This window comes from Macaca nemestrina, chromosome 15 (genome assembly GCF_043159975.1).
Source record: "Macaca nemestrina isolate mMacNem1 chromosome 15, mMacNem.hap1, whole genome shotgun sequence".
Taxonomy (NCBI): Eukaryota; Metazoa; Chordata; class Mammalia; order Primates; family Cercopithecidae; genus Macaca; species Macaca nemestrina.
The window spans coordinates 52712864-52734040 of NC_092139.1; positions in this window are offsets into that span (position 1 = coordinate 52712864).

The following is a 21177-nucleotide window of genomic DNA, read 5'->3' on the forward strand; positions in this document are numbered from 1 at the left end:
CGTAAACTTAAGGTAAAAGGGTGGAAAAAGATATTCAATTCAAATGGACACCAAAAGTGAGCAGGAGTAGCTATTCTTATATCAGAAAAAGCAAATTTTAAAGCAAAAACAGTTAAAAAAAGACAAAGAGGGACATTAGATAATGATAAAAGGACTACTTCAACAAGAAAATATCACAAATCTAAATACATATGCATCTAACACTGGAGGTCCCAAATTTATAAAGCAATTACTACTAGACCTAAGAAATGAGATTGATGGCAACACAATAATAGTGCGGGACTTTAATACTCCACTGGCAGCACTAGACAGGTCATCGAAACAGAAAGTCAAAAAAGAAACAATGGACTTAAATGATACCTTACAACAAATGGACTTAAGAGATATTTACAGAACATTCTACCCAACAACTGCAGAATATACATTCTATTCATCAGCATACAGAACATTCTCCAAGGTAGAGCATATGATAGGCCAGAAAACAAGTCTCATTAAATTTTGAAAAATTGAAATTACATCAAGTACTCTCTCAGACTGCAGAGGAATAAAATTAGAAATCAACTCCAAAAGGAACCCTCAAAATAATGGAAATACATGGAAATTAAATAACCTGCTCCTGAATGATATTTGGATCAACAATGAAATCAAGATGGAAATTTAAAAATTCTTTGAATTGAACTATAATAATGACACAACCTATCAAAATCTCGTGGATATGGCAAAAGCAGTGCTAAGAGGAAAGTTCATAGCATTATACGCCTACATCAAAAATGTCGGAAGAGCACAAATATACAATCTAAGGTCACACCTCACGGAGCTAGAGAAACAAGAACAATCCAAACCCAAAAGAAGAAAAGAAATAACAAAGATCAGAGCGAACTAAATGAAATTGAAACAAACAAAAAAAAAAATACAAAAGATAAGTGGGACAAAATGCTGGTTCTTTGAAAAGATTTTTTTAAAAAAACCTGATAGACCAAAATTGAGATTAACCAAGAAAAGAAGAGAGAAGATCCAAATAAGCTCAATTAGAAATGAAACAAGAGATATTACAACTGATACTACAGAAATACAAAAGATTATTCAAGGCTACTATGAACACCTTTATACATATGAACTAGAAAACATAGAGGAGATAGATACATTCCTGGAAATATGCAACCATCCTAGATTAAACCAGGAAAATATAGAATCTCTGAACAGACCAATAAGAAGCAGAGAGATTAAAATGATAATTTAAAAAATTGCCAAGAAAAAAATGTCCAGGACCAGATATATTCAGAGCTGAATTCTACCAGACATTCAAAGAAGAATTGGTACCAATCTTTTTTTTTTTTTTTTTTTTTTTTTTTTTTTTTTTTTTTTTTATTATACTTTAAGTTGTAGGGTACATGTGCATAACGTGCAGGTTTGTTACATATGTATATTTGTGCCATGTTGGTGTGCTGCACCCATCAACTCATCGTTACATCAGGTATAACTCCCAATGCAATCCCTCCCCCCTCCCCCCTCCCCATGATAGGCCCTGGTGTGTGATGTTCCCCTTCCTGAGTCCAAGTGATCTCATTGTTCAGTTCCCACCTATGAGTGAGAACATGCGGTGTTTGGTTTTCTGTTCTTGTGATAGTTTGCTAAGAATGATGGTTTCCAGCTGCATCCATGTCCCTACAAAGGATGCAAACTCATCCTTTTTGATGGCTGCATAGTATTCCATGGTGTATATGTGCCACATTTTCTTAATCCAATCTGTCACTGATGGACATTTGGGTTGATTCCAAGTCTTTGCTATTGTGAATAGTGCTGCAATAAACATACGTGTGCATGTGTCTTTATAGCAGCATAATTTATAATCCTTTGGGTATATACCCAGTAATGGGATGGCTGGGTCATATGGTACATCTAGTTCTAGATCCTTGAGGAATCGCCATACTGTTTTCCATAATGGTTGAACTAGTTTACAATCCCACCAACAGTGTAAAAGTGTTCCTATTTCTCCACATCCTCTCCAGCACCTGTTGTTTCCTGACTTTTTAATGATTGCCATTCTAACTGGTGTGAGATGGTATCTCATTGTGGTTTTGATTTGCATTTCTCTGATGGCCAGTGATGATGAGCATTTTTTCATGTAAAACAAACACCCCATCAAAAAGTGGGCAAAGGATATGAACAGACATTTCTCAAAAGAGGACATTCATACAGCCAACAGACACATGGTACCAATCTTATTGACATTATTCCAAAAGATAGAGAAAGAAGGACTCCTCCCTAAATTATTCTATTAAGCCAGTATTACCCTGATACCAAAATCAGGGAAAGACACACACAAAATATAAAACTACAGACCAATATCCCTGATGAACATAGATGCAAAAATCCTCAACAAAATTATTAGTAAACTGAATCCAATAGCATATAAAAAAGATAATCCACTATGATCAAGTGGGTTTCATACCAGGGATGCAAGGATGGTTTGACCTATATAAGTCAATAAATGTGATACACTACATAAACAGAATTAAAAACAACAATCACATAATCATCTCAATAGGTGCTGAAAAAGCATGTGACAAAGTACAGCATCTCTTTATGATTAAAACCCTCAGGAAAACTGGCATAGGAAGGACATACCTTAAGGTAATAAAAACTATGTATGACAAGCCCACAGCCAACATTATACTGAACAGGGAAAAGTTGAAAGCATTCCCCCTGAGAACTAGAATAAGACAAGGATGCCCACTTTCATCACTTCTATTCAACATAGTACTTGAAGTCCTAGCCAGAGCAATCAGACAAGAGAAAGAAATAAAGGGCATCAAAATCAATAAAGAGAAATCAAACTGTTGCTGTTTGCTGATGACATGATTGTATGCCTAGAAATCCTAAGGATTTGTCCAACAAGCTCCTAGAACTGGTAAATGAATTCAGTAAAGTTTCAGGATATAAAATTAATGCACACAAATTAGTAGTTCTGCTTTACACCAACAGCAGCCAAGCTGAGAATCAAATCAAAAACTCAACCCCTTTCGCAATAGCTGTAAAACAAAGAAAGAGACAAACAAAAAAAAGCAAATCAAAATACTTAGGACTATGCCTAACCAAGGACCTGAAATACCTCTATAAGGAAAACTACAAAACACTGCTGAAAAAGAAATCATAGACAACACAAACAAAGGGAGACATATCCCATGTTCATGGATAGGTAGAATCAATATTGTGGAAATGCCCATACTTCCAAAAGCAACTTATAAATTCAATGCAATTCCCACCAAAATACTACCATCATTCTTCACAGAACTAGAAAAACTATCCTAAAATTCACAAATTTTATGAATTTATTTATGAATTTGTGAACCAAAAAAAAAAAGAGCCTGCATACCGAAAGCAAGACTAAGCAAAAAGAACAAATCTAGTGGCTTCACATTACCCAATTTCAAACTATACTATAAAAGCCATAGTCACCAAAACAGTATGGTACTGGTATAAAAAATAGGCACATAGATCAATGGAACAGAAAAGAGAACCCAGAAATAAAGCCAAATGCTTACAGCCAACTGATATTTGACAAAGCAAACAAAAACATAAAGTGAGGAAAGGACTCCCTATTCAACAACAGGTGCTGGGATAATTGGCAAGCCACGTGTAGAAGATGAAACTGGATCCTCATCTCTCACCCCACACAAAAATCAACTCAAGATGGATCAAACACTTAAATGTAAGACCTGAAATCATAAAGATTCTGGAAGATAACATCTGAAAACCCTTCTAGTCATTGGCTTAGGCAAAGACTTCATGACCAAAAATCCAAAAGCAAATGCAGTAAAAACCAAAAATAAATACATGGGACTTAATTAAACTAAAAAGCTTCTGCACAGCAAAAGAAATAATTAGTAAACAATCAAAGTGGGAGAAAATCTTCACAATCTATACATCTGACAGAGGACTAATAACCAGAATCTACAAAGAACTCAAACAAATGAGCAAGGAGAAAACAAACAATCCCATCAAAAAGTGGGCTAAGGACATGAATAGAAAATTCTCAAAAGAAGATATGCAAATGACCAACAAGCATATGGAAAAATGCTCAACATCACTAATTATCAGGGAAATGTAAATTAAAACCACAATATGATGCCACTTCACTCCTGCAAGAATGGCCTTAATAAAAAATAACAGATGTTGGCATGGATGTGGTGAAAAGAGAACACTTTTACACTGTTGGTACGAATGTAAACAAATACAACCACTATGGAAAACAGTGTGGAGATTCCTTAAAGAACTTAAAGTAGATCTACTCTTTGATCCAGTAATCCCACTACTGGGTATGTACCCAGAGGAAAAAAAGTCATTATACAAAAAATATACTTGCACACACATGTTTACAGCAGCACAATTTGCAATTAGAAAAACATGGAATCAGCCCAAATGCCCATCAATCAACAAATGAATAAAGAAAATATGGTATATGTATACCATGGAATACTACTCAGCCATAAAAAGGAACATTTGCAGCAACCTGGACAGAATTAGATTCTAAGTGAAGTAACTCAGGAGTGGAAAACCAAACATCCTATGTTCTCACTCATATGTGGGGGCTAAGCTATGAGGACACAAAGGCATAAGAATAACACATTGGACTTTGGGGATTTGGGAGAAAGGGTGGGGGATGGTGAGGAAGACAAGACTGCACATTGCATACAGTGTACACTGCTTGGGTGATGGGTGAACCAAAATCTCAGAAATCACCACTAAATAACTTATTTATGTAACCAAGCACCACCTGTTTTCCCAAAACCTATTGAAATTAAAAAAATAAAAAATAAACCTCTCATTCATTGCTAGTGGATATGCAAAATGTTACAGCTACTTTAAAGACAATTTGTCAGTTTCTTACAAAGCTAAACATAGTCTTACCATTAATTTTGAAATTATGCTACTTAGTATTTACCCAAATGAGCTGAAAACTTGTGTCCACACAAAAACCTGCATATGAATGATGACAGCAGCTTTATGCATAATTGCCCTAAATTGGAAGCAACACAGATGTCCTTCAATAGGTGTATGGATAAACAAACTAGTACACCCATACAATGGATTATTATTCAAGCCGTGAAAAATGATGGAGAAACTTTAATGTGTTGACTAAGTGAAAGAAACCAGTCTGAAAAGACTATACACTGTGTGATTCCAACTATACGATGATTTGAAAAAGACAAAACTATGGAGACATAGTGATTTTCAGAGTTTCAGGGAGAGAGAAAAGGGATAAATATGTAAAGCACAGGGAATTATTAGGGCAGAGAAACTATTCTGCATGGTAATGTAATGGCAGATACATTACAGTGACATTATCCATTTGTTCAAACCCATAGAACATTACAGCACAGAGAATGAACCTTCATGTATACAAATTTAAAAAAAAACATTTTGATATTGAAGTCTCTCTCAATTCCCTTGGTGGAGTGTGTTACCTGCTCAGGGCATTCTCTAGATGGTTCTTAGGGCAGCTGCCTCTGCTTTGGCCCACCCAGACTTGCTAAGTCTGTCTTTGAACATCATCTTGCTGCCTGGGGTTATAAACAGTTCAACTTTAGCTATATTTTCTAATCCAGTTATCCATTCTGGGGTAACGGTACATTTCTGGATCCTAGCATGTAAGGCAACTCATATTAAGTGGGATGGAGAGGGTGCAGAGAAGTATCACTGGATTGTGTGAAGGTAGGAACTGGAGCTGGAAGGCCACTGGGATTGTGACTTATATTACACCAATAGCCCAGTGAGAAGATGTACAGGTATATCAATTAGACATGCTGAGAGTACCCAGTCAGTGAACTCTTGCCTATTGTACTGTACATGTGAAGTGTGATGGAAACCTGGTACTGTGGCCATCAATTATACAGCTGCTAGTACCTGAAAGTGGAAGGCCTTAACACACATGTTGCCTACAATAAGTGTCTTTAGCACAAACTTAATCTCCCCCGCAGTTCTGGCATGTGTGTGGAAAAGGAGTTTGGTGGTTGTTGGGGGGACAAACTTCTCTCCCAGGACAGAGGAGGAGGAGTACAGAGGTTCATCAGACAGAAGTGAAACACTCCTTGTTTAATCAAGGCAAGACTCAAAGAGTGAATAGGAAAAAATACTTGAGGAAGTTTTACAAGCTGTGTTTGTTAAATATTTGTGAATCAGGGTCTTTTGGGAATTAGGAAGAGAGCCAGTCAAGGTGATACAGTTTGGCTGTGTCCCCACCCAAATCTCATCTTAAATTGTAGGTCCTATAATTCCCATGTGTTATGGGAGGGACCATGGGGAGAATTGAATCATGGGGGCAGTTTCCCCCATACTGTTCTTATGGTAGTGAATAAGTCTCAGAAGATCTGATGGTTTGATAAGGGGAAACCCCTTTTTCTTGGCTCTGATTCTCTCTCTTGTTTGCCATCATGTAAGAACTGTGAGTCTATTAAGCCATGTGGAACTGTGAGTCCATTAAACCTCTTTTTCTTTATAAATTACCCAGTCTTGGGTATGTCTTTATCAGCAGTGTGAAAACAGATTAATAATGTAAATTGGTATCAGTTAGTGGGGTGCTGCTTTAAAGATACAAAAAAATGTGGAAGTGGCTTTGGAACTGGGTAACAGGCAGAGGTTGGAACAGTTTGGAAGACTCAGAAGAAGTCAGGAAAATGTGAGAATGTTTGGAACTTCCTAGAGACTTGTTGAGTGGCATTCACCAAAATGCTGATAGTGATATGGACAATAAAATCCAGGCTGAGGTGGTCTCAGATGGAGATGAATAAATTGTTGGGAACTGGAGCAAAGGTGGCTCTTGCTGTGTTTTAGCAAAAAGACTGGTGGCATTTTGCCCCTGCCCTAAAGATTTGTGGAACTTTGAACTTGAGGGAGATGATTTAGGGTGTCTGGTGGAAGAAATTTCTAAACAGCAAAGCATTCAAGAGGTGATTTGGGTACTGTTAAGAGCATTTACTTTTAAAAGGGATACAGAGCATAAAAGTTTGGAAAATTTGCGGCCTGATGATGTGATAGAAAAGAAAAACCCATTGTCTGAGAAGAAATTCAAACCTGCTGCAGAAATTTGCATAGGTAATGAGGAGCCAAATGTTAATTCCCAAGACAATGGAGAAAATGTCTCCAAGGTATGTCAGACACTTTCAAAGCAGCCCCTCCCATCACAGGCCCTGAGGCCTAGGAGGAAAAAATGGTTTCATGGGCCTGGCCCACCCACCAGGGTTCCCCTGCTGCATGCAGCCTAGGGATTCGGTGCCCTGCATCCCAGCCACTCCAGCCATGGCTAAAAGGGGCCAAGGTATAGCTCAGGCCATGGCTTCAAAGGGTGCAAGCCCCAAGCTTTGGCAGTTTCCACATGGTGTTGAACCTGTGGATGCACAGAAGTCAAGAATTGAGGTTTAGGAACCACTACCTAGATTATAGAAAATGTTTGAAAATGACTGGATGTTCAAACAGAAGTTTACTCAGGGGTGGGGCCCTCATGGGGAAACTCTGCTACAGCAGTGTGGAAGGAAAAAGTGGTGTTGAAGCCTCCACACAGAGTCCCCACTGGGGCACTGCCTAGTGGAGCTGTGAGAAGAGGGCCACCATCCTCCAGACCCCAGAATGATAGATCCACTGACAGCTTGCAGCGTGTGCCTGGAAAACCTGCAGGCACTTGACACCAGCCCATGAAAGCAGCCAGGAGGGAGCCTGTACCCAGTAAAGCCACAGGGGCAGAGCTACACAAGGCCATGGGAGACCACCTCTTGCATCAGCATGACCTGGATGTGAGACCTGGAGTAAAAAGAGATCATTCTGGAGCTTTAAGATTTGACTGCCCCACTGGATTTCAGACTTGTATGAGGCCTGTAGCCCCTTCATTTTGGCCAATTTCTCCCATTTGGAATAGGTGTATTTATCCAATGCCTGTACCTCCATTGTATTTAGGAAGTAATTAATTTGCTTTTGCTTTTATAGGCTGATAGGCAGAAGGGACTTACCTTGTCTCAGATGAGACTTTGGACTGTGGACTTTTGAGTTAATGCTGAAATGAGTTAAAACTTCGGGGACTGTTGCAAGGCGTGATTGATTTTGAAATGTGAAAATACGAGATTTGGGAGGGCTTGGGGGTAGAATGATATGGTTTGGCTGTGTCCCCACCCAAATCTCATCTTGAATTATAGTTCCCATAATTCCCATGTGTTATAGGAGGGACCCAGTGGGAGATAATTAAATCATGGGGGCAGTTTTCCTCATACTGTTCTCATGGTGGTGAATAAGTCTCAGGAGATCTGACAGTTTGATAAGGGGAAACCCCTTTTGCTTGGTTCTCTCTTGCCTGCCACCTTCATTCTCTCTTGCTTGCCACCATGTAAGACATGCCTTTCGCCTTCTCCCATGATTGTGAGGCCTCCCCAGCCATGTGGAACTGTAAATATATTAAACTTCTTTTTCTTTATAAATTACCCAGTCTCAGGTATGTCTTTATCAGCAGTGTGAAAATGGACTAATACACAAACTATCTTAAGAACTGGAAAGCATGCCTCTCATAGTTGCTGGTTATTCATCCACTAACTCATGGACTAGCTCAAGGACTGGGTATTCACCCACTAACTTAGGGGTCCTCAAACCCCAGGGCATAGACTAGTACCAGTTTGTGACCTGTTAGGAACTGGGATGCAGAGCAGGAGATGAGCAGCAGGTGAGTGAGCATTACTGCCTGAATTCCACTTCTTGTCAGATCAGCAGTAACATTCGATTCTCATAGAATTGCAAATCCTTTTGTGAACTGTGCAAGCAAGGGATTTAGGTTGTGTGCTCCTTATGAGAATCTAACTGAAGTCTGAGCATCTCCCTTCCCCCACCCCTGGTCTGTGGAAAAATTATATTCTATGAAACTTGTCTCTGGTGTCAAAAAGGTTGGAGACTGCTGCACTAGCTCATATCCCTCACTAAGTAAGGGTCTCAGCTGGGATATCAGCTCCAACACTTCCTGCTTTCTTGCTATGGTCTGAATTCATGTGTTCCCCCCAAATTCATGTATTGGAAGTTTTTTCCTCAATGCAACAGTGTTGGAAGGTGGGGCCAAATGGAAGGTGTTCAGGTCATGAGGGTTCTGCCCTCATGAATAGGTTAATGCCTCGACAAGAAAGGACTTGCTGGAGTGGATTTGCTGTCTTCTGATCTTCTGCCATGTGAGGATGCAGCAAGAAGGCCCTCACCAGATGCCAGAACCTTGATCTTGGAAACTTTCCAGCCTCTGGAACTGTGAGGAAATAAATTCCTGTTCTTTATAAATTACCCAGTCTGTGGTATTTTGTTGTAGCAGTAAAAAATAGACTAACAGACTGCTTAAGCCCAGCCTGTTCCTGTGACTAGAGAGAGCTCTTAGGCTGGTAACCCTGAGGCCTTCCTTGAGTTCAGGTTACCTGCAGGTAGGCTGAGGGGCATGGGTGGCACCAACATTAGCCACTGCTTTAGAATTTTTGTGTTGAGCTGAGTGAGAAGGGCAGGGAAGGTGAGTTGAGCTGAATCATTCCTGGGGCAGGTCTGCAAGCAGATTGTCCAAGGCTCCTTATTGAAGCCTTTGTTGTTGAGCCATTCCTTCATGTTAGTGAGGTCTCCATGCTCCTTCTAAAAACATACTTATTTTTCCCACTAAATTACTTAAAATTAGTTTGTTTCTTTACACTTTCAGAGTGAACTGACACATTATTCTAGTCAACTCTAGCTCAGGAGGGATAAGACAGAAGAGTAGGGAAGATCTTTTTCTCTTCCACATCTTTCTGTGGTTTCTCACCTCACTGATTCTGCAGCCTCTAGCACCCTGCATAGCTGGGACTTAGCTGAAGGAGGTCACATCCTGGTGTAAGGGAAGAGGTCCTCTAAGCGGATGTGCCATGTGGCACCATGTTGCTGGTTCCCAAGCATTGGATGGGCTTGCTCACTCCCTTGGATGTTCTGACACAGAGCTTCAGACGTGGCAGGGCCAGGATCTCTGGGATTTTCCAAAAGGACTTTGAGATTTAATAAAATACCTCTTTTAAAGTAGTTTTTAATGGAGCTCTTATGATGGATTTTGTGCAGAACTAGAAAAGCAGGAGTTGGTCAGTCTCACAGAGCTGAATTAGGAAGTACCTGAGATACAAATGTGAAGGGGGGAGAAATTTGTGTCCATAGCATCCTTTTTTCTCTTTTCATTCGTGAGCTGTTGGACTAGGTGACATCTAAGGTGTTGATTCTCAAAAGCTGGTTCATAGAAGGGTGTCTGTCCATGATGACAATACCATATTTATCTTAGTTTGGGCTGCTATAACAAAAATACCATAGACTGGGTGGTTTAAACAAAAGAAATTTATTTCTTGCTCTTCTGGAGGCTAGAAGCCTGAGCTCAGGGTGCCAGTGTAGTTGGATTCTGGATGGGGCTCTCTTCCTGGTTTGCAGGTGGCAGTGTTCTCATATGAGAGAGAGAGAGAGAGAGAGGAAGCAAGCTCTTTCCATTCTGTTCTTACAAGGGCACTAATCTCATCACAAAGGCTCGACCCTCATGATCTAGCTACCTCCCAAAGGTTCCATCTCCAAATACCATCACATTGAGCATTAGGGTTTCCAACATATGAATTTGAAGAGGGACACAAACATTCAATCCATGGGACTGGTCCTTAGTAATGAGATAGAAAGGAGGATGCACTGAGTCTTACATAAAACAAAATATATTCAATTATTTTTAATGAAATAATTACCTTAATAACTATTTTGTAAATAATTAGTTTACAACTCTAAGCTATTTTTACAATTTATTTTTAATTTACTGATAACATCAGTCACTCAAATTAGGATGACTTGAGGATGGTTTAATAAAAAGACTATTTACAAAGACATGCTAGGGGTGGGAAAAGCCACAAGAGAGTACGGTACCCTGGGACTAGAAAGCTGGGCCCTGTTATCAACACTTGGCCTGAGTGGTAAAGGGAAGGGAAGTTTCCGGAAATTGAAAGGAGAGAGTCTTGTGGAGAGGGCCACCCTAAAGGAGACCCTTGATTATCCATAGAAAGACATCACCAGCCTGCAGAGACCTTGCAGGGAGGGAGCCTAGGAGTAACTACTCCAACTCCTGCCTCTCCTTCCCTCTAAGCTGTTGCTGAGTAGCCCTGCTGGCCAAATGCAGCAAGAAGTCAGAAGCCAAGGGAACTGTTGGATGTGGTCCACACAGGTTGACCTCCTGGGGCAAAGATCATGGAGGAGAAGTGATATGGACTGACTGTGTCCCCACAAAATTTGTATGTTGAAATCCTCATCCCCAATGCAATGACATTAGAAGATTGGGCCTTTGGGAAGTAATTAGGTCATGAGGGTGGAGCTGTTAGAAATGGCATTAGAGCCCTTGTAAAAGGACTCCAGAGGCCAGGCATGGTGGCTCATGCCTGTAATCCCAGAACTTTGGGAGGCCAAGGCAGGCAGATCACGAGGTCAAGCGATGGAGACCATCCTTGCCAACAAGGCTCTACTAAAAATACAAAAATTAACTGGGAGTGGTGGCGCGGGCCTACAGTCCCAGCTACTCGGGAGGCTGAGACAGGAGAATTGCTTGAACCTGGGAGGGGAAGGTTACAGTGAGCCAAGATCATGCCATTTCACTGAAGCCTGGTGACAGAGCGAGACTCCATCTCAAAAAAAAGGGGACCCCAGAGAGCTGTCTTACCCTCTTTCTGCTGTGTGCAAACAATGAGAAGTTACCATCTATGAACCAGGAAGAGGGCCTTTGCCGGACACTGAATCTGCCAGTGCCTTGATCTCTTACTTCTCAGCTTCCAGAACTGAGAAATAAATGTTTGTTGTTTACGCCACCCAATCTATGGCATTTTTGTTGTTGCAGCAGCAACTAAGACAAGAAAGGTCTAGAAGGCGTCAAACAGAAGGCATCTGCAGAGTCCATTCTTTTGCCGCTCACATCCCTTCTCTTCATCTGGGAAAAAATTCACAGAATATACAAAGTCCCATCAGAAACTGCATCATTATGAGATAATATCAATGAGGTTACATTCCCAGGGGAAATCTGAAATGTTAGCCACTACTGGTGTCTTGATTTCCAATTCAGTAGAAACAGTACTGCATTTCTAGAGTAATCATTCCTCCTTTGAGTGTTTCTAAACCTGCCTAAGAACATGGTAACAGGAAGCAAAAGTTCTTCAAGTAGGATATTAGAAGCAACAGTAAGAGGGACCATTCTTGGATTTTTGCTTACTGGCTATGGTAAAGAGAACACTCCATTTGGATGCTGGTTGAAAGCATGTTGTTTAGGGCAACACCCCAATCGCATAAAGTGTTGGCTTCCAGCTGGTGCCATGCCTGAGCCTTCAGCAGCTCATTCCAGCACACAGCAAGCCAGCCTCTGGGTGATGGGACACATGGAAAGACTAGTGAATTCTATGTGTGTGGGCCCATTGCCACAGCTCCTTTGCAGTAAAATGTTTCCTGAGCAGAAGCAACATTGTGTGGGAAACCATGGCAATGGATTGTGTGTTTTCTAAGTCCAAGAACAGTTACTCTGGCAGATGTGCTGCTGGCAGGGAGGGCACATCCCTAGCCACAATATGTGTGTGTCCCTGTAAGGACAAAGTGCTGTTCCTGCCATGATGGAAGGGGCCAATGTATTCAATTTGTCACCAGATAGCTGACTGCTGCCATATTTATTATAGCACTGGCAGAAACCGAGCAGAAGACAGAGGGTAAAGTTGCCGGTTGATGCTGCCCACACATGCCAACCTTCTCGTGGAGAGCCGAATGGAGAGAGGTGGAGAGCCACACATTGGTTCAGGAAATCCCCAAATTTAGGGCTCCTGCTCTGAGACCTCCACAAGTTTATGACATTTTTGAACTTTCAGGCGCTTGTGGCTGCCTCTTCTCCCTCTGTCAAAACGGAGCCCTCTTGAGGATCTCTCCCATCTTGGTGGGATGTAGGGAGCCCCACACTGTTTCTGGAAGAGTTTGCATTTTAGCTTTACCACTTAAAGTGCTACTGCCTAAAGTCTGGCTCATTCCTATGTGGCCACAAAGTTGGACCCTTGGGAGCAGAGAGTGTTATTTGATTTGACATCTTGACTCTTAAAAACCACGAACACCTGGGGTTGCTGGTCACAGAGACATTTTGGGGAAGATTGATTTACAGCAATTCTCAGCTAATTTTCATAAAATGAACAAAGGAGAAAGAGCATGACTCCAGGGTCAGAAAAATACTGGGTTTAAGTCAAGGCTTTGCTTTGAGAGGTTCTAAAGGGTCACTTTGGGGATGTTGCAAACTCTTGGGGAGATTCAACTTTCCTCTTCTGTAAGCTAGGAACCAGAGTGACTATCCCTCAGGGCTTTAAGGAAGTTAAATACGTCTGTGCAGGTTGTAACACAATGAGGTTCCAGGGAATAGTAATAATGTACCAAGAGGATTTGGTCCCACACATTGCCTGTGATCCACCAGGCCCCCAGTAATCTCTGCATCACCCTTTGCCCCTTCAGCAATCCACAGAGTCAATAGTCATGTATTTTGCTAGGGGATCTCAAGTTCTGAGCCTCAAAGAGGAAGTTGAGCGTTACAAAAATTGAGGTGTTACATGGATAAAGCTGTAGCTTTTTACCAGGAAAACCCGCCACATCAATCTGTGAAGATGCGGTTCATTATTCTCAGGATGATGCAATTAGTCTTAATGACCTGGCAGGCGCTTGTGAGCAATGATTCTTAATAAAGCTTTCAGGGCTAGGGTGAAAACCACCCACTGCTTGTGTCTATTCATCTCACTCCCAAGCTTGGCCGTGCATATTCAGTCTGTATATGTGCTTCCTAAATTCATTTTAAGGGGAATTGTTTAGTGATTCACTATCATAGGCATCCTGGCTTATAGCTAAGGGATGGGTTTGCCTCTTTGAGCAAGAAAAACAGGCCAACGTGAAGATCAAAGGCAAGGAACTGGTGTTCCTCAGGAATAAAGACTGGTGGCTTGAACTGAGCCATCTTTGTGCATCACCCACTGAGTTTAATAATGTACCAAGAGGATTGGTTTTGTATCCCATCCAAGGGGTACATGATTGCAAACTGGCTTTTTCATGAACCTCTTTCCAACTGGCACAGCCACATGGAGAGCTGTTTATCTGAATATTTATAATACTTATATAGTAGATTAATAATTGCTATATACCTGTTCAATAGCCATCCTTGACTTTCTTCCTTTCTGGCCGAAGGATACCTCCTACTCTGAAACAGACTGGATTCTAGCTTTCCCAGACACCCTTTCAGCTAAGAAATGAGCACATGGCCAATCTTGACCAAAAAAACTAGAGGGGAAGTCAGCTAAGAGCTCATGGAAAGCGTTTTCTTCTATATTAAAAGAGTAACACAGAGGAGGAACATACTGTACCTGTGTTTGGACAGCATATATGAGAATGCAATGTCAGCAATCTAGTGACCAAGGGAGCAAAGCTGAGAGAATCACAGAGAAACCGCACCAGTTTAGTTAGTGAACTAATGGGCCCTGAAGCTGCCCACCTCTGAACTTCCTGTTTTATGAGATAATCAGTGCTCTTTATTGCAGGTACTTTCAGGTGATGGTTGCAGACACAGTTGTTAACCTATGCAAACAAATTCCTCCATATTCTGTGCTAAAGGAATCCCAATTCAATTAATCTGGGAGGAGATCCTCTACCCTTGAGGGAGATGGGCTCAGCCTTTATGCTACTATCCAACCATCCTGGACGCAGGGATGTAAAGAGAAGCCCTCTGGAGGACCCTGGGAAAGACTCCTCTGCCCTAATAAGAGAGAACTTTGTGAGAATAAAGGTTCTGCCCGACTCTTCCCCTTTGAAAACAGCATATGAGGACAAGTTGCTGAGGACGTGGCTGCTTTCTTAGGATCAGAAGGAGATGAAAAGAAAACTATAGGGGAGGCATCTTTCTTTGAGCTCATCCCTGAAGCACTTGCATGTGGGATTTTCAATAAAAGCCATTTAGTAGTATTTAATTTTTAGCCATGGGTGGACATTTTCCTGCTAAAGGGATTTTGAAGTGTTCAAGCTTAGACCCAGGGCCCTGGCAGGGGTTGGCAGAGGTAGGTTTTAAGAGTGATGCAGATTTATTTTCCAGTTTAAAAAAAGGGGGGGGGGCTGCATCTCATGTCTTTAGAGAGCAAGCGGGAATTGGACTGGACCAAAATATCCAGTCAAGTGAGAGAACTGGTCCTTTGATTAAGGGCTTTGTAAGGCTCTGAATCCCCAGGCAGCCTGGGACTGTGATCCGGCCATGAGATGTGGCACAGGGAACGGGAGATGCCCCAGTTGGGAAAATCTAGGGCTGTGGACCTTGCCCTCCTGGAGTGACCAAGCCACGAAGACAGGGGCTTCAGCAGAGCTGGGGCTGGGGCCCGGACACCTAGAGACCGGGGGCTGCATCATGAGTGGTAGGAGAGGGGAGGCAGCTGTTGCCACCACAAAAAGCTGGATACAGCTACTTTTGGAAAGTAGAAGGGGAAAAATACAGGTAAATTTCCATAATTTGCTGGTGAAGGAAGTCAGTGACTGTTTTATCACCCAGGTCCGTAGCCCTGGATTGTACCACCAGGATGATGTGGCTTGGGAAAATGATAGATGCTCATATTTACCCCCATCTCACCAGCTATTAGGTTGGTGCAAAAGTTATTGCGGCTTTTGTAATAGTTTTTAAGCACCTTGAAAGCACCAATGGTTTGTTACATTTCTCTGATGTTCCTGTGTGCAAGCATCAAATAGTTGATTTTTAATTTTAATTCAATAAATATATGTTGAGATCATGCTGTGCCCCAGGCACCATGCCAGACACTGGGATACAGCAATGGATGTCTGCCTAAAGGAGGCTTGTGTGAGTTGATGTAAGCTACCCCATAACCCTTGGGGTTGTACCCAGGGGAGTGCTTCTCTGCTGATCTGTGTCAACCACTAGAGGGCAGAAGAAGGGGCCCTTTTCCTGAGCCTTTAACATCCCCAGAGGGTTGGCACCTGGAGTGTGAGACCAGGTCTAGAGACCTGAGACCTAAGAGGGAGGCAGGGATGGGAAAAGTGCTCCTTATGATTATTTCTGAGTGGTGTTCTTGGGGGTGTTTTTTTTTTTCTTCCTAAGGCATTCTGCAAACTGGAAAATCATTCAGTCATGCTAATTGTGACAGCGTGAGACCTCTGTCAAATTACTGCAGTGCCTGTGCTCTGGGGAACATTGCCTTTTGAGCTGTAAAATGTCTTCTTTTACAGTAATGAACATCTTTTAGCAGCATAAGAACACACCAGGGGGTTCCCAAGAAAATGAAATAGTTGGTTTCTCATGGGTAGGCTGCCCTACACTCGACTTGATCTAATTATAAAACGACTGGATTTTCCTTAAATAATGGAGATGATGAGGAAAATCTACATCACATATGAGCCAGAGCTTCAGACTGTGGCAGTTTTTTCACCCTTGGGCAATTGTGGTTGAGTAGCTAATTGAACAGCTTTGGGTATTGAGAAATAGCCATACGCCTTTATCTCCTTCTCAATTTTCTCATCCTTTTACATTGATTAACGTCTAAGCATGGTTGTTCCTCATGAATAAGAAAATTCTGAGTCTTTGTTTTCCCTCTCGAGAAGGGCTTTCTATCTGCCGTGGAGGGAGCCAAGTTTACCACCAGGGACTAACTGACAGAGATTCCTGGAGCACCTGCATGCTATGGGGGACTCGCTGGCATTTGCGTCAGGAGGAAGCCGAGATCTGAGGCTTCTCAGAATGAGCTTCAAAGAGTCAGAGAAAAGGTTAAATGTCCTGTAGTCTTATTTATGTGAGACCTCACAACTAAGGTGACTCTTTAAACTTCCCATGGAATTACTGGCATGAACGACTTGCTACATTACTTTGGAATTATATCCTAGATATTTTAGAAAAATGTCCAAGCAATGCACAACATTGAAAACTGCTTATCTCCAACCATTCGTTGTTTAGTCACCAAGTGCTGGCCATTGTCCAGATCCTGGGAGAAGCGGAATGTGTGTTGGTTAAGAGTGTGGAGTTAGACTATGTGGGTGTGGTCTGTATAGGGTGCAGGGCAATGGGAATACCTGAGAAAAACCTTAAGTTTATTTCTGCAATCAGAAATGTGTTCCTCCATTGGAAATCACTTCATCTTTTTAGAAGAAGTGAGAGAGATGTGGAAAGTGTAGATAGAAAATTTTAGTATGATTGCTAAAAAAATTCCCCCAGAAAGCTATTTCAAGTAGAAAATGGTGTTATATGGTCAGGGTGGGGCAAGAAAAATGAAATACACCAAGATTCTGAAGAGAGCAGAACAGGAAAGATGAGCTGTGATTCTTTGTAGCAATAGGATGTGCCAGAAGTGTCCTGTTGTGGTCACTTTGTCCTTTGTGTTAACTCCACATCCCCCTGCACTTCCTGTCCCCTCTCAGAGTTGCCCAACTCAGAAGCCCTCAGACAGGTCTCCATGTCTGTCAGCAGCGTTGCCCTCAGCGCTGAGTGGCACCTTGAAGCACTGGCTGGATCCTGAACGGTTCCTTCCTGCCAGCTGTTGGCAAATGCTGCCTTTTGAGCAGGACACACCTTCCTGCAGTGTGGGAACTGGGTGTGCTGTCACCAACTGCTGGACTGTGACAACTGGCATGGCCAAGAGTATAGACAGTATCTCCTGCCCTGTTCTGCTCTGCCCTTCAAGCCTGGGCACGTCTTCTGTTCTCCATTGTCCAAGGTCAAAGGAAGGGCTGGTTGACTCTTGGCAGTGGGATTCCCTGCCTGCCTGGGTACCCTCCCCAGCCCAGTGTCCCTCTAGGAGGTTGGAAAAAGGCACCAGCGAGCCTGGTGCCATGTCTTCATGGGAGTTGCTTATGTGGTACATCAAGTCCGGGTATGAGAGCGGGACCAGAAATGTCAACTGTTTTCTCGGTTCAGGATTTCTCCTTTGCAATGCCTGGAAGGATTTTTTTATTTTATTTTTTACTTTTTCTATTGAGATGTAACACGCATAAAATGCCTAAAATGCACTTAGGAGTGTACGGTTCTACTACACCTGTATAAATAGCACCCAGATCAAGATTTGGAACCCTACTAGTATTTCAGAAGGTTCCTTATTTTCCTCTTTCAGTCAATATCTCCACAGGCAACTATCATTCTGACCTCTATTTTTCCTGTTTTTGTCATCGTATGAATGGAATCATGCCATATATACCCTTTTGTGTCTGGCTTCTGTGCTACTATGAACACTCTTGTATATCCTTTTGTGTGGCATGAATTCTTTCTCTTGGGTGCATGCTAAGAGTAGAATCACTGGGCTATAGGTCCGAATAATGTATTTTGATTATGTTAACTTAAGCGTGTGCGAGTTGGCACAACAAATAACACAGCTATTAATAAAAGTAGCGATAAATGAAGTATAAGCGAGTGCCCCAGGTTTCAATCATTCATACTACCAAATGGAAGCGTATTCATGTCATGTCAGGGAAAGGTGACGGCTACTGATTGCCTGGCTTTGAATCTTTGCTCTGCCACTTCCCTGCTCTGCCACTGGGGAAGACCACATCAGCCCACTATGCCTCAGTTTCCTCATCTGTAAAATGCTGATACTATGGTAGTACCTATTTCCTAGCAGCAGGGGTGCCTATTTGACACCCAGAGATTATTTCAATACGTCCTCCTCTATAGGACAAAATGATTCAATATTAACTACATAGTAATAAAAAATAACAACTTTCTTTATTTGTTCATTAATTTTGAAGAATTTTTTTTTTTTTTAGATGGAGCCTCACACTTTCATCCAGGCTGGGGCACAATCTCTGCTCACTGCAGGCTCTGCCTTCTGGGTTCACGCCACTCTCCTGCCTCAACCTCTCGAGTAGCTGGGGCTACAGGTGCCCGCCACCATGCCCGGCTGATTTTTTTGTATTTTTAGTAAAGATGGGGTTTCACTGTGTTAGCCAGGATGATCTAGATCTCCTGACCTTGTGATCTGCCTGCCTCAGTCTCCCAAAGTGCTGGGATTACAGGTGTGAGCCACTGCGCCCAGCCAAAAAGAAGAATTAAAATGCAATTTTAAGGGTGTTGTTCAAGTTTAGTGAAACACTTGATGTATGAATTAAAACTTTCATTTATTAAGCAAAATTGGTGTGCCTTGCCCTTTGCATTCAGTTTTGCTGTTGTAACTCTTTTTTTTTTTTTTTGAGACGGAGTCTCGCTCTGTCGCCCAGCCCAGGCTGGAGTGCAGTGGCGCGATCTCGGCTCACTGCAAGCTCCGCCTCCCGGGTTCACGCCATTCTCCTGCCTCAGACTCCAGAGTAGCTGGGACTACAGGCGCCCACAACCGCGCCCGGCTAATTTTTTGTATTTTTAGTAGAGACGGGGTTTCACCGTGGTCTCGATCTCCTGACCTTGTGATCCGCCCGCCTCGGCCTCCCAAAGTGCTGGGATTACAGGCGTGAGCCACCGCGCCCGGCCGCTGTTGTAACTCTTAAACACAAAACCTCCAAGTGGTCACATGGGATTGAAGTGACTCAAATTCTGTGTTGGTCTTCACAATCACTGTGCTATCCATCTATATTTAAAATCCTTTGTTTATGTGTGGGCATTGGAGACACACACCGAGCTCCAAGGCCCAAGCACGAGGAAGGATTCTGAATAATTATGACCTAACTCCTAGAGTGAACCTGTCTTGCTGATTCTGCATGTGTCTGAGGCCACCTCTGTTATTGGGAATTCTCCAAATTAACTTCCATGTAGAATATAATGGTTATTAGTGGGGAAGTAAGGAAAACATACCAATTTAAAGCTTACTTGTGTATTGCTAAAATGAAGCGGTAACTACAGTAATTATTTTTAACATAGTCCAACGTTTGGTAAGGAGTATTTTATCACTGATGTTGTTTAAAATTTCTGGTTCCTGGTAATAATTGAAGAAGGAGATGAACTTCTCATTGGTTTTCTTACTGACAATGCATCTGCTGACTTTCTGCACTCCGGGTGGAGTGCTCCACTTCCCTCTTCCTGCCACTCTGCTGCTCCCTCGGGCTGCTCTGGAGTCATTCAAAAATACTTGCTAAGCGCAACCACGTGCAGGGCAGCACTCCCGACAATGAGGTTGGGGGGGAAGTGAACAAAGCAGACTGCTTGACCTCATGGAGCTTATGTTCTAGGGAGGGGAGCAGAGAAAATAAACAAATAATTGTGTCCTATGTCAGGGAGTGACAGGTGCTCTGGAGACTAATAATACAGGTTAGGGAGGACAGAGAGGTGGAGAGGACAGTGTCATATGGATGGTCAGGAAAGGCCTCCCTAAAAAAGTGACCTGCAAGCAGAGACCTGGAGGAAGTGAAGGAGTGAGCCAAGCAGACCTCCAGGTAATAAGAGGCCCAGGCTGAGGGTGCAGAGGGCTGAGGCCCTGAGGAGAGGCTGATGTGTCTGGACCAGGGTGAAAGCAGAGAGGAGGAGGACAGAGAGTCAGGAACAGGGATGGGTCAGGAGGACAGGGCCTTGCTGGCACAGTGGGGATGCTGAATGCTACTCTAAGGATGATGTGGACTCACTGGGGGCTCCAATTTGAGCAGAGGAAGGACAAGCTCTGAAATGTCTTAGTGGAATCACTCTGATTGCTGAATCAAAGATAGATTTATGGTAGGATAGGGAGCAGGCAAGGGCAGCTACGGGAGAGCATTCTTGGCAACATGTCAGCGACCCAAGTGAGAAATGGAGGTGGCTTGGACCAGGCACTAATCAGGAAGGTGGGAGAAGTGGTAAGATTCAGGGAGAGTCAGCTGGGCTGCTGGAATATATAAATATACATATATATATGTGTGTGTGTGTGTGTGTGTGTGTGAGAGAGAGAGACAGAGAAAGAGGGAGACAGAGAGACAGAATGAATGGTTAAGGATGACCACCTATAAGAGCTTTGGGCTGGCATCTGGGGAGTGCTGGAGAGGAGCAGGTTTAGAAAGAAATTGCAAGCTCAGTTTGATGCACCTGGTTTGAAGTGCCTATTGGCATCCCAGCAGGGAGAGATCTGGGTGGAAGGTAAGAATTCAGCAGTTGTCCGTGTGTACATTGTATTTAAAACCCTGAGACCAGCTGAGGTCATCTTGGAAGTGATGAGAAGAATGAGGAGCCTGGGGTTTGATGGAGTGTGGAATGGACTGAGT